Genomic DNA, 15,610 nt, shown 5'->3' on the forward strand with positions numbered 1-15,610 from the left:
TCAACAACAACATATCCCGAGAGAGCCATGTTTCCGTGAAACAGATAATGTTACAATCTCTGATGTCTCTCTGGAAGGCAACCCTTGCTTGAATGTAATATACCTTGTTGTCAAGAGACTGGACATTGGCCAGTAGTATACTGGCGGTGGGCGATGGGCGATGTGGCGGTGGGCGATGTGCACATCTACGAAGTCTGACCAGGAGGCCGCTCCATTGTTTTGGGTTGGTTTCTGGGATTAGATCCATTGTCCTGGGTGGTGGTCAAAACAGAGGATACGCTTCGGGAAAGTCATATTCCTAGTCGTAATGTTGGTAAGTTGACATGGCTCTTATATCCAATAATTCTTCCCGGCTGTATCTAATAAGACTTTAGATTTCCTGGGGTAACAATGTAAGAAATAATACATTAAAAAAAATGCTGCATAGTTTCCAAAAGATTCGAAGCAAGGCGACCATCTCTGTCGGCGTCATCTTGCTAAAACAAATGCCATTTTGTGCCATTACTCTCAGCGGAGGTGGGTCATAGGTTATCTTATGGTGGGCTGCTGTTGTGTCGTCCTATCGGTGTCTAGCGTCAGCCCCGTGTGTGTTGGCAGAGCACTGGCACAGAGTGACAGAGTGGAACACAGTGGGAACCTGTCCTCTCCTCGCTGGAGAACAGATAATTATTACCATCATCACTGGAATGAGGGCTGTATTCAAATGAGGGAAATTGATATGTAGATTAGACACTGTGTCTGTCACCACCCCCTGCATGCATGCAAAGATGTGCCACACACACGCACTCAAAGAAACTCACGCACACACCAAAAAAACTCTGATGAAAGCACACATTCACACACACAAACACCAAGCAACTCACATGCATGCACAGACACTTGCGCCTACACCTCCTCTTCAACTTTAAAGAGGCTGCTCATCGAGTCTGACACAGGCGGAATAGGATGCTCAGGGCGTCTCGCGGCACATTTTATTAGCGCATGCCGTCACACTAGGGGGTCAGCGTCGCTTAGCAGAGCCAGAGTCGTCTGAGCACCAAATCAACACTTCCTCCTTCAGCTCCCATTACTCTTCACTCTGCCATTCCCCTCTCAATGTGAGCACACACAACAGGGACGCTCGCTAGGCCAGGAAGAAATGGCTCACTTACAGGCCCAGCAACACCTACCTATCCAACCTGACGGATGATGTGATTCTTACAAAACTTACAGGACAGGTGTCTCTGATTCCTCTGAAGTGAGTTGATAAAAATATTCAATATCCATGCCCAAAGATGTAACTGTGTCCATGCTGCAGTATATGTGGTTACATTTGGGTCTGACAGTGAAAGGAAGCCCAACCCCCCCCAACACCAAACATGTTGGTTTCAGCAGTTTGAATCCAGGCCTGTTAACTTGCTTTTCCCATTCCTACAAATGCCCTCGATTTGTCAACATTGCTTTGAGTGGTTGTCACGAAGACGTGAGCTTGGGCTGACCAGAAACCCCATGATGGTGAACTACCCAGAACACATTCATAAACCAGTATGGAAACTCTGCGTCCGCCATCTCTCCTCTGTGCTTTCATTAGGGAGAATATCTTCAAACAGCTTGTCATCACAACAGATCAGGGAGGATGCAACAGCTGAGCAGGCTAGGGTGCCTGGGCAACAACAGACCTAATCAGGGCTTCTGAGACTCGTTAACCAGGCAGAGGGGCCTTGGGGCTCTTCATGGCTCTTCACGGCTCTGTCCTGTGGCCTACAGCCAAGCCTCCCTCCCAGCTGACTCCTGCTAGACTTCCTATCTCCTGTCTGGATGTCAGTTGTGTTTTACAGGATTTGTTTTCTCTCTTGATTTCGAGGTTGGGTCTGTTTGGGTGTGTCGCTTCTGTTGGCGAAATAGATGATGGAAGAGCAACACCTTTAGTTAGCAAACCAACTTTAAGTTGTCAGAAAAAGCCTGCCCCCCCCCCCCTCCCTGTTTGGTTTGCTACACTTTTTGTTTTCTTTTAGTTTGCCTTTTCTTAGGTTGGGATACTACTTGAGCTGAACAGACAAAATGTGTCAATCCTACTTTACCCTTTCCAAATCTGCCATATTCATCACCATTGATATGATACAATAAAGGAAATGATATTGGTCAAAAAAGTACTGCTACTTTTTGTATTGTGGTGGGAGGTGACTTAAAGATCTAGACGTACAGTCATTGTGTGTGTGTTTGTTATAAATAGCTTCACAGTGGGATTTTTTTGTGAAGGCAAAGTCATAGAGACGTTAAGATCACTGGATGACAAAGAATGCCCCCCTGACAGCTTTCTTTTTTCAAAAGTGCACACACGCACACACACAAACACAATAGTGAAGTGTGTGCAATCACAAACAGGCCTCATTAGCAGAGCACCAGACACACCAGTGGCTGGGTGTTACAGTGAGATGGTTGAGCGGTGCAGTTTGTTGCTTCCATGGCTCATCACTGAGACACATCACCAGAAAGAGAGCAAAACATCTACTGTGTCTGCACAGTCTAACTCTCCAATTACTCAGATCCCACTCCCTGGATAAATAATTTGTTAAACTTTCAAACAAGTCTAAACTGTGTTGCATTCGCCTGACCAATTCTTGGTCAATTCTCGCTTGGCCAATTCTTTCCCCACAGAAACAACTTGTCGACTTGTGAAATATGTAAGTAGCTAGTGTTGTTATAGTAAAGTAATGCCTCAGCCATTAGTTGACAACATACAGTAAATGAACAGCAGCAACTGAAATAGCACTGTGTATAAAACTATCCTAGGTGTACAGGGTAGAAGGGTAGTAGTTGTACAGAAATACATGTCCTTTCGGAGAAGTCTGTGATACTTCAGAAAAAAAGAGAGACGAAAAAGCTAGAGGAAGTGAAAGAGAAAAAGTAAGGAGAGAATTTTCTAGCCTATCCAGAGCAGGAAGAAACACACAAACCTAATCGTGTTCATGTCATGAATGGATCAGTGGCAGCTAGGTGCAGCTGGAGGTAGACCTGAGAGTGGCCCAGGGCAGAGGAAACAGTGACACAGCGAGAGGATTGACTGGTCTGCTCTGCTTTGAGCTGTCAAAACACTAGGTTGGCCACCATGTCAGGGACTGCTGGGGCGTCCCTGCTCTCCAGCCCCCTCTACCTCTCTAAACAGCCTCGACAGTGCCCACGGACCCCCACCTACACTCCACGGTTCAGCACACAGGGCTTGTACACAGCCAAGTGGTGTCCCCTGCCACGATGACACATACCAGGCACAGAGGATGTCGTGTTCAGGGCCAGTCAGGCACCAGGGAGCCAGACAGACTGACGTGCCTCTCCTGTCCTTTTGCTGCAGTGGTCTCATAGCATGATACAATGGGATATAACAGGGGAGGAAAAGGGCAATGTCAGTAGGAACATCAGAAATCCTCCCTGTGGGAAGATGGAGGGGATTTACTCTGATCCTATCTGACTGGAACGTCTGAAAGCTGGGCCATGACCTCTGTCTCGCATGGCAACGGCCCGGCTGCAGGCGGTGAGGGAGAGCGAGAGAGAGCGCAGGTAATTTGAGATGGAGGGTCTGATGGCTAAATCATGAATCCTAGGAAAAAGTGTACCCACACGTCTAGATATGAGTAACATGAGCACATCTCCGTAGAATGCCTTCTCAGCCTCTGGTCAGAGTGACATATTCTTCCTTTCTCTGCCTCATCTCCTAAAACCCCATCAACTTCCCTGTGCTGAGTTACAGTCCTATAACATACCTACGGGCCACATAAGACCCTCGCAGTGCCGTGATGAAGTTACGTTGGTGTCTCAATCATATGCCACTGCCGAAAGCTTATTTGGTTTGTTTGGCCTTAGAGCATGTTTCAGCAATGATTCATGGGAATGCGTTGCAGAGTGAAGCCAGCGGCATGATGATCAATCCTGAGCTCCACACACTAAGGGCAGATTAAAAGAGACCTGCAGTCTTACATATGTTAATGTACGTTAGGTACTGTGTGATGTCAACCCTATAGAATTGGAGGATTTAGATAAGTACTGCAGATCTCATACTAAGCACCTGCAGTGCATCCATCTAGCTGCAGGGCAATGTAATGATGCTAAGGAATTCAAATTAGAAATCTATATTGATTTAAGCATAAGGCTGAGGTTAACATGTTATGAAAGCAATAATACTTAGAAAGGGAACGGAAATAATTAATGGAGGATTAATGCTTATTCTATCAAACTGTCATTAGCAACCTTGTCCATGGAATGTATGGAGGGGGGAACTTTGCCGAACACTAGTAAACAAAAAACAACAACCCATAGCCTCATCAAGAAAAGACAAACAGAGGACAGTGAGTGGAAGGCAGCCGGAATCCCACACGGCCCTGAACAACTCATTAAGTGGGAACAGTGGATGGGGCCAGCTCACTGGCTTATTTCAGATCAGCCCTGTAAACCAGTTTTTACTTCCAACACTCTCCACCACCACCCCCACCAGCACCACCCCATCCCCATCCTGAACCCCTGTCCATCCATCCACATGGCTGGTCAGCTCTGTCTGTAGACCAGGCTTCTTGTTATCTGGAGGATTCACTGGAGGAGAGGCGTACCCATGTGCAGAGGGCATTCGTATATCCCCATTGCCCCTGCCAATGTTTTTATGATCCTCCTATGGAGGGCATCTTTCATGTAAACCTAATGCACCTTCAAAGTGAGCAAATACGTGGTTGAATAGATGGCAACGGTTTTAATCATCTGTGTTGCCAGTTTTAATACCGTTCTTCAATCCATATTGATTAATGCCTACTTTTTTAGTTTACTCTGGTATGAACAACCCATTTGTTCTCAATGAAGGACTTTCACCAATACCAATACCCCTTAGGTAAAGACCCCATATCCACCTGCTGGGTTTCAGACTACACATAGTTACATCATTTTTCCTGCCATTCACTTTTAGTGGAAAGTCCCTTGGGAAATAGGGACCCCTCCTGCAGTTAATCAGCTGTAAAAATCTGTCATCTGTCATCTCATGTGTCCGTCTTTCTATTCATCTGCCTGGCTGGCTGGCAGTATTGTTCAGATCCATATGATGGCGCCGGTGGGTAGGGCTGCAGTCTTATCGGCCCTCAACCAATCATGCTATTTTGTTTGTTTTCTCACGTTGTTTGTAACTTGTTTTGTACATAATGTTGCTGCTACCTTCTCCTATGACCGAAAAAAGCTTCTAAACATCAGAACTGGGATTGCTCACCTCAAACTGGATGAAGAGATTTTCTTCAATGTGTCGGACGCAAGGGATATACTCTTGACACCCGACAAGTCCCCGATCCCCGTGATTCGCTGGAGAAGGAAACTGCAATTCCGAGGCAAAAGATCAGGGTGCCTTCTGAGGACCAGGCAACGATTTGATAATTTGCCATTGCCCTCCGTTCTGCTAGCTAGCGTTCAATCGCTAGAAAATAAATGGAACGAACTGAAAGCATGTATATCCTGCCAACGGGACATTAAAAACTGTTATATTTTATGCTTCAACGAGTTTTGGATGAATGACGACATTAAGAACATAGAGCTGGCAGGTTATACACTCTATTGGCAAGACAGAGCAGCAGCCTCTGGTAAGACACAGGGCGGAGGCCTATGCACTTATGTAAACAACAGTTGGTGAACGATATCTAAGGAAGTATCAAAGCTTTGCTCGCCTGAGGTGGAGTATTTTATGATAAGCTGCAGACCTCACTGTTTACCTAGAGAGTTTATCTGTTTTTTTTCGTAGCTGTCTATATACCACTACAGAGCGAGGTTGGAACTAAAAAACTAAGGTAACCTGCCTAAATGACCACCGACCCGTAGCACTCACGTCTGTAGCCATGAAATGCTTTGAAAGGCTGGTCATGGCTCACATCAACACCATTATCCCATAAACCCTAGACCCAAAGAATTTGCATACCGCACCAACAGATCCACAGATGATGCAATCTCTATTGCACTCCACACTGCCCTTTCCCACCTGGATAAAAGGAACACATATGTGAGAATGCTATTCATTGACTACAGCTCAGAGTTCAATACCATAGTGCCTGCAAAACTAATCACTAAGCTAACGACCCTGGGACGAAACAGCTCCCTCTGCAACTGGATCCTAGACTTCCTGACGGGCCGCCCCCAGGTGGTAAGGGTAGGTAAACAACACATCCGCCACGCTGACCATCAACACTGGGGCCCCTCAGGGGTGCGTGCTCAGTCCCCTCCTGTATTCCCTGTTCACTCATGACTGCACGGCCAGGCACAACTCCAACACCATCATTAAGTTTGCTGATGACACAGCAGTGGTAGGCCTGATCACTGACAACGATGAGACAGCCGAGACAACAACCTCTCCCTCAACATGATCAAGACAAAGGAGATGGTTGTGGACTACAGGAAAAAGAGGACCGAGCACACCCACATTCTCATCGATGGGGCTGTAGTGGAGCAGGTTGAGAACTTCAAGTTCCTTGGCGTCCACATCAACAACAAACTAACATGGTCCATGCACACCAAGACAGTCGTGAAGAGGGCATGACAAAACCTATTCCCCCTCAGGAGACTGAAATGATTTGGCATGGGTCCTCAGATCCTCAAAAGATTTTACAGCTGCATCATCGAGATTATCCTGACTAGTTGCATCACTGCCTGGTATGGCAACTGCTCGGCCTCCGACCGCAAGGCACTACAGAGGGTAGTGCGTACGGCCCAGTACATCACTGGGGCCAGGCTTCTTGCCATCCAGGACCTCTATACCAGGCGGTGTCAGAGGAAGGCCCTACAAATCGTCAAAGACTCCAGCCACCCTAGTCATAGACTGTTCTCTCTGCTACTTCACGGCAAGTGGTACCGGAGCGCCAAGTCAAGGTCCAAGAGGCTTCTAAACAGCTTCTACCCCCAAGCCATAAGACTCCTGAACAGGTAATCAAATGGCTACCCAGACTATTTGCATAACCACTTTAACAACCCTATCTGCTTGTACATAATTACCTCAACACCGGTGCCCCCGCACATTGACTCTGTACCGGTACCCCCGGTACCCCCCTTGCTATTGTTATTCACTGCTGCTATTTAATTATTTGTTTTATATCTTACTTTTTTCTTAATATAAATGTTTGGGTATTGCATCGTTGGTTAAGAGCTTGTAAGTAAGCATTTCACTGTAAGGTCTACTACACCTGTTGTAATTCGGCGTATAATTTGATTTGATTTGATATGCCTGTTTGCTGAGAATGGCCCTACTGCCCTCTCTCGTCACCAGCAGGTAAGACCTCTATGGTAGAGAGGAGAGGAAAGGAGAGAAGAGAGGGAAGAGGGGGATGAGGAGAGGAGAGGAGAGAATGTTGGTGGAGGCTGCTGTTGCAGCTAATTACCTTGCATGGCTCATTAGACTGCACTATTCAAACAGAGAGAGAGAGAGAGAAAGAGAGAGAGAGAGAGGGTGAAGAAAACAGCTCTTCATTCTTCCTCCTACTCTCAATTGTGCTGTGAACCAGCAGCAGCTACTGACTCCACTCCTGTCCTCAGCAGTGTGTTCTGCCTCAGGTCTAGCTCTCATCTTAAGGCTTTGCTTAAGAAGTCACTCCAGTCCATTAAGCTCATCCTGTATGTCAAGCCCACTGCTAAAAGCCTTACCTTGGTGACCTGCTCTGCCCATTACTCTGTAGACTTTACAATCCACCCCAAGATATTAAACTCAGAGAACACATCTCGGCTAAAACACTTATATGGTGCCATACACAAATGCTGTGTCATCACCTTCTGCCTTGCTAGCACCCATAAAAAGAGCCTTCTTGCCAAGGGACTCACTGAATAACTCTGGATCCTCATACTTCATGACAATAATGCCCCTGCTAGCTACCTACTGCATTTTGGCAGTGGGCGCTTTTCAAAAGGATGCTGGGTCTATTGCTTTCACATCCTCTGCCATGTTCTATAGCTGTTAACCTGTGAATGGGAGATTTGTGAAAGCACCTTCCTCCACTATGGTAGAACATTTCAGCGATAAAAGCTTAGCATTAAGAAGGAATGTGTATTACCAATTATTTAACAGAAACTAGAGACAAGAGTGTTGGGGGTGTACCTGGCACCTCGAAAGCCAGTCTCATCACTTCACTAGGAAACCCTGAATTATTGACTGCATGGTAAGTGGGAGCTACACACCACTAACAGAGGAGGAAGAGAAAAAAAATCTAAGCCTTAAAAGGCATCTCTAAGCCTTGGCAAGGTTTGATCTGAAATAAGTGAAAAAAAAAGCCTCTAAAAGAAATTAGGGCATATTGAGGGCGAAGTCTTCTGAGCAACGTTCACGGTTAGGAGAGTTTATTAGTTGCATGATCCTCGTTCGCCTCCAGGGCCTTATCTTTTAATTTTCCTCGCTCTGGGTCACTGAGCAGGAGCCCGTGGATTGACAAATAAAGAGAAAAGCCAGAGAACGGAGGAGAGAGAGGGGGCTCTTCACCGGCTTATTAAGAGGAGAAAACTATTTGATTTGACAGAGGTCAGCAGGGTGAGGTAGCCGAGAAGGAACATGGCTTGTGAACTTTAAAGCACAATTGGTAACCGATCCCCCTTGTCTTCCCTGCAATTAATGTACAAATGTAGCAATTTCTCCACGCCTGACAGGGAAAGGCTCTGTTCTGCATACATGATCAGGATGAGTGGGGTAAGATGGCACTTATCCAGCTATGAACCCAAATGTAACCATCCATTCTCACCTGGAAACTCAGAAAACACTGAATAGCTCCCGCACTTTATATTGGTGGGTTTAACCCCTCAAGATCTAATTAAATCTTAGTGGTCATCTCAGTTGCGGCAGATGGTGTCTTCCTGGGGCATATATCTATTTTTTTTAAATGCAGTGGTGGCGGTGTCCCTCTGCTAAAATGCATATAGAGGAAACACTGAAAGTAGATTTTCTAAACCACGTTCTCTGAGGGAAAATAAGGTCTCCTTCTCTTATCCAGGCTGTACAGTTGGCTACATGCCAATCGGGGTTTAGCTCCACAGGGGTTTGATATTCTTGAATTTCTTGATAATATTCTTGATATTAAAGAAACTAGGTTAAACTTTCATTGTTAGGGTCTTTGCTCTCCATGCACACAGATACAGGCCTATCTATCCACCTCTCGCTTTTTGAGTTTTTTTAATCGAGACATTAACTTTGGAGAGCCAGTCAGTCATCTTCATCATTTTTGGACAACGATGTTGCATTAAGACTGCATTCCATTCAGATGCACTGACAACCCTGCTCTCACAGTCTCCTGGATGTCATGGAAATATTTAGCGTACCATCTCTCATTTTGTCTTGGCAGGACACATGTAGTTTATGACTTATTTCTACCATCTCTCCCCCTCTTCCTTCCATTTTTGGATTGGCAAGCGATGCGTGAGATGGGTTGCGGCATTGAGCTAGCGGTAATTGAAAAGTGAAAATACATATTTTCAATCAGAATGTGATGTTTATGCCTTATTGTGCTCCTGATATGCAGGCATATTCAACAGCAAAATGCACCCATTGGAAAACCAAGCATGTCACATTTTGCACCAGATAACTCCGCTAATATGCAGGGAAGTCACCAAAGCCTGTCTCATTCTTTGTGGATACATCTTGTGCTTTTTCTGTACTTTTACTGCGTTCTACACTATTGCACATGAGCAAGTGCTAGCATTGACTGAGTAACATTAGGAACACCTGCTCTTTCCATGACATAGACTGACCAGGTGAATCCAGGTGTAACGTATACACAGGGGGTCTGGAAGCAGTGAGTTTAATAATAACCTTGACAATAATACAAACCAGACGCTGCGTACAGAACATAACCAAAAATGATGCACTAATGCAACTGAGAGCTATATGAAGGAAGAGTAATCAGGGTAGTGATGAAGTCCAGGTGTGTTTAACGATGGGGAGCAGGTGTGCGCAATGTGTGTCGCCAGGACCAGTAATTAGCAGACCAGCGACATCGAGTGCCAGAGGGAGGGGGCAGGAGTAACTAAGGAATAGCAATGTGTTGGAGGAAACACCGTGCACCTGGCAAACTTGGTTAGTGCGCACAGCGCCAGCTGTGCCATCAGAGACTCTGGGTTCGCGCCCAGACTCTGGGTTCGCGCCGTGACGCACAATTGGCCTAGTGTCGTCCAGGTTAGGGAGGGCTTGGCCGGTAGGGATGTCCTTGTCTCATCTCGCACCAGTGACTCCTGTGCCGGGCGCAGTGCGCACTAACCAAGTTTGCCAGGTGCACGGTGTTTCCTCCAACACATTGGTACAGCTGGCTTCCGGGTTGGAGGCGCGCTGTATTAAGAAGTAGTGCGGCTTGGTTGGGTTGTGTATCAGAGGATGCATGACATTCAACCTTCGTCTCTACCTTTGTACGGGAGTTGTAGCGATGAGACAAGATACATTTACATTTACATTTAAGTCATTTAGCAGACGCTCTTATCCAGAGCGACTTACAAATTGGTGCATTCACCTTATGACATCCAGTGGAACAGTAGTGCATCTAAATCTTTTAAGGGGGGGGGGGGTGAGAGGGATTACTTTATCCTATCCTAGGTATTCCTTAAAGAGGTGGGGTTTCAGGTGTCTCCGGAAGATGGTGATTGACTCCGCTGTCCTGGCGTCGTGAGGGAGTTTGTTCCACCATTGGGGGGCCAGAGCAGCGAACAGTTTTGACTGGGCTGAGCGGGAACTGTACTTCCTCAGTGGTAGGGAGGCGAGCAGGCCAGAGGTGGATGAACGCAGTGCCCTTGTTTGGGTGTAGGGCCTGATCAGAGCCTGGAGGTACTGAGGTGCCGTTCCCCTCACAGCTCCGTAGGCAAGCACCATGGTCTTGTAGCGGATGCGAGCTTCAACTGGAAGCCAGTGGAGAGAGCGGAGGAGCGGGGTGACGTGAGAGAACTTGGGAAGGTTGAACACCAGACGGGCTGCGGCGTTCTGGATGAGTTGTAGGGGTTTAATGGCACAGGCAGGGAGCCCAGCCAGCAGCGAGTTGCAGTAATCCAGACGGGAGATGACAAGTGCCTGGATTAGGACCTGCGCCGCTTCCTGTGTGAGGCAGGGTCGTACTCTGCGGATGTTGTAGAGCATGAACCTACAGGAACGGGCCACCGCCTTGATGTTAGTTGAGAACGACAGGGTGTTGTCCAGGATCACGCCAAGGTTCTTAGCGCTCTGGGAGGAGGACACAATGGAGTTGTCAACCGTGATGGCGAGATCATGGAACGGGCAGTCCTTCCCGGGAGGAAGAGCAGCTCCGTCTTGCCGAGGTTCAGCTTGAGGTGGTGATCCGTCATCCACACTGATATGTCTGCCAGACATGCAGAGATGCGATTCGCCACCTGGTCATCAGAAGGGGGAAAGGAGAAGATTAATTGTGTGTCGTCTGCATAGCAATGATAGGAGAGACCATGTGAGGTTATGACAGAGCCAAGTGACTTGGTGTATAGCGAGAATAGGAGAGGGCCTAGAACAGAGCCCTGGGGGACACCAGTGGTGAGAGCACGTGGTGTGGAGACGGATTCTCGCCACGCCACCTGGTAGGAGCGACCTGTCAGGTAGGACGCAATCCAAGCGTGGGCCGCGCCGGAGATGCCCAACTCGGAGAGGGTGGAGAGGAGGATCTGATGGTTCACAGTATCGAAGGCAGCCGATAGGTCTAGAAGGATGAGAGCAGAGGAGAGAGAGTTAGCTTTAGCAGTGCGGAGCGCCTCCGTGATACAGAGAAGAGCAGTCTCAGTTGAATGACTAGTCTTGAAACCTGACTGATTTGGATCAAGAAGGTCATTCTGAGAGAGATAGCGGGAGAGCTGGCCAAGGACGGCACGTTCAAGAGTTTTGGAGAGAAAAGAAAGAAGGGATACTGGTCTGTAGTTGTTGACATCGGAGGGATCGAGTGTAGGTTTTTTCAGAAGGGGTGCACCCAACTTCCGGCGCCGACTGAGATGGCCGCCTCGCTTCGCGTTCCTAGGAAACTATGCAGTTTTTTGTTTTTTTACGTGTTATTTCTTACATTAGTACCCCAGGTCATCTTAGGTTTCATTACATACAGTCGAGAAGAACTACTGAATATAAGATCAGCGCCAACTCACCATCAGTACGACCAAGAATATGTTTTCCGCGACGCGGATCCGGTGTTCTGCCTTACAAACAGGACAACGGAATGGATCGCATGCAGCGACCCAAGGAAACGACTCCGAAAAAGAGGGAAACGAGGCGGTGTTCTGGTCAGACTCCGAAAAAGGGCACATCGCGCACCACTCCCCAGCATTCTTCTTGCCAATGTCCAGTCTCTTGACAACAAGGTTGACGAAATCCGAGCAAGGGTAGCATTCCAGAGGGACATCAGAGACTGCAACGTTCTCTGCTTCACAGAAACATGGCTTACTGGGAAGACGCTATCCGAGGCGGTGCAGCCAACGGGTTTCTCCACGCATCGCGCCGACAGAAACAAACATCTTTCTGGTAAGAAGAGTGGCGGGGGCGTATGCCTCATGACTAACGAGACATGGTGTGATGAAGGAAACATACAGGAACTCAAATCCTTCTGTTCACCTGATTTAGAATTCCTCACAATCAAATGTAGACCGCATTATCTTCCAAGAGAATTCTCCTCGATTATAATCACAGCCGTATATATCCCCCCCAAGCAGACACATCGATGGCTCTGAACGAACTTTATTTAACTCTTTGCAAACTGGAAACCATTTATCCGGAGGCTGCATTCATTGTAGCTGGGGATTTTAACAAAGCTAATCTGAAAACAAGACTCCCTAAATTTTACCAGCATATCGATTGCGCAACCAGGGGTGGTAAAACCTTGGATCATTGTTACTCTAACTTCCGCGACGCATATAAGGCCCTGCCCCGCCCCCCTTTCGGAAAAGCTGACCACGACTCCATTTTGCTGATCCCTGCCTACAGGCACAAACTAAAACAAGAGGCTCCCACGCTGAGGTCTGTCCAACGCTGGTCAGACCAAGCTGACTCCACACTCCAAGACTGCTTCCATCACGTGGACTGGGACATGTTTCGTATTGCGTCAGATGGAAATATTGACGAATACGCTGATTCGGTGTGCGAGTTCATTAGAACGTGCGTCGAAGATGTCGTTCCCATAGCAACGATAAAAACATTCCCAAACCAGAAACCGTGGATTGATGGCAGCATTCGCGTGAAACTGAAAGCGCGAACCACTGCTTTTAATCAGGGCAAGGTGTCTGGTAATATGTCCGAATATAAACAATGCAGCTATTCCCTCCGCAAGGCTATTAAACAAGCTAAGCGTCAGTACAGAGACAAAGTGGAATCTTAATTCAATGGCTCAGACACAAGAGGCATGTGGCAGGGTCTACAGTCAATCACGGACTACAAGAAGAAACCCAGCCCAGTCACGGACCAGGATGTCTTGCTCCCAGGCAGACTAAATCACTTTTTTGCCCGCTTTGAGGACAATACAGTGCCACTGACACGGCCTGCAACGAAAACATGCGGTCTCTCCTTCACTGCAGCCGAGGTGAGTAAGACATTTAAACGTGTTAACCCTCGCAAGGCTGCAGGCCCAGACGGCATCCCCAGCCGCGCCCTCAGAGCATGCGCAGACCAGCTGGCCGGTGTGTTTACGGACATATTCAATCAATCCCTATACCAGTCTGCTGTTCCCACATGCTTCAAGAGGGCCACCATTGTTCCTGTTCCCAAGAAAGCTAAGGTAACTGAGCTAAACGACTACCGCCCCGTAGCACTCACTTCCGTCATCATGAAGTGCTTTGAGAGACTAGTCAAGGACCATATCACCTCCACCCTACCTGACACCCTAGACCAGGGGTGTCAAAGTCAAATGGACGGAGGGCCAAATAAAAAAATCAGCTACAAGACGAGGGCCGGACTGTTCGAATGTTCATTGAAAATTTTTTAAATGACGCATATAGTCTAGTGAACCTAATTGAACCTACTGAAAACCTAACAAATATATTACAATATGATCAGATAAATAAATCAATATTTTCTTATGGCTCTGTCAGTAATCTTTAATTTTCAACAGACACAAAAGACAAATTTCCTTTATATAAATATCCCCATAACATGAACATTAAATGAAAGAAACCGGTATTCAAGGCACCATCAGTAGACTATATTTTCTATTTTAGCAAAAGTGGGCTAAATTTACTTCAAAGAAAAAACAATAATAGCAATTTTCTATCATCCACTCAACTGAAATATTTTTAAAATATAATTGGATTGAAATACAAAAAAATAAAGTGCAAAAATCTATTAATCAAAAACAACACTTTGTTTAAGGAGAAGTAACATGCAGTGAAAACAAATATTAAATTTTAACTTTTAAACTTGAACTGAGTAAAAACTCTAAATATGTGATTGCACAGTAATGTTCACTTGTTTGAGGTTGAGGGTGATACTTGGTGGTGTCCCATCTTTTCCACAAGTTCATCAATGTTCGGGGTAAGGCTCTGAGCTGAAGAAATCCTCAGAATTGAGTGGAGGTGTTCAGCAGTAAGTCGACTTCTGTGTGATGTTTTGTTCAGGTTCATCAAAGAAAACAGTTGTTCACACAGGTATGTGCTGCCAAACATAGACAACGTTTGAGCAGCCTGGATGCGCAGCTGGGGCATTGTGCCGGGAGGAAACGGGCGAACTCCGCAGCACCCACTGCCGCATATTTTGCCCTCAGTGCATCATTGCATTGGAGGTCAATCAACTCCATTTGGAGGTTTGGTGGTGAGCTTTCCACGTCAACAGCAAATGGGTTACCGAGCAGTTCCAACCTGCTTTTTTGTGCTTCAAAGTCAGCAAATCGGCGTCGAAAGTCAGCGGCAAGCATACCTATTTTATCAGCCAACTGTGTGCTCGGGAACGCACTGGTAGAGAGCTTCTCTTTCATGGTCTGGCAGCTGGGAAAGTGGCTCAAATTTTCTTTCCGCATCTGCGTCTCCCACAGAGTCAGTTTGGTTTTAAATGCCTTCACTGTACTGTACATATCAGAGATGACACGATCCCGACCCTGCAGCTGCAAGTTTATTGCATTCAGATGACTCGTAATGTCACACAGAAAAGCCATTTCACACAGAAACATTTCGTCTCGGAGTTGTGTTGTGTCTTTCCCTTTGCTGTCCAAGAACAGACAAATCTCCTCACGAAGCTCGAAACATCTTTGAAGCACCTTTCCATGGCTTAGCCATCGCACCTCTGTGTGATAAGGCAAATCACCATGCTCCGTTTCTAACTCCGTCAGAAATGCCTTGAACTGGCGGTGATTCAAACCTTTGGCTCTGATAAAGTTAACTGTGCGCGTGATGATGCTCATTACATGCTCCATTTTCAAGGCTTTACCGCACAACGCTTCCTGGTGTATGATACAATGATAAGCTGTCAGCTCACCTGTCGCGTTTTCCTCTTGCATCTTTTCCCGTATCTTCGCCACCAGTCCGCTCCTGTGTCCACACATCGCAGGTGCTCCGTCGGTTGTCAAACCCACGAGTTTTTCCCAAGGCAGCTCCATCTCATTTACACATCTTGACACCTCTTCATACAAATCATGCCCCGTAGTTGTGCCATGCATAGGACGTAAAGCCAAAAACTCCTCTGTCACGCTTAGGTTGG

The sequence above is a fragment of the Oncorhynchus nerka genome, linkage group LG11, assembly GCF_034236695.1.
Source record: "Oncorhynchus nerka isolate Pitt River linkage group LG11, Oner_Uvic_2.0, whole genome shotgun sequence".
In the NCBI taxonomy this organism is placed as follows: domain Eukaryota; kingdom Metazoa; phylum Chordata; class Actinopteri; order Salmoniformes; family Salmonidae; genus Oncorhynchus; species Oncorhynchus nerka.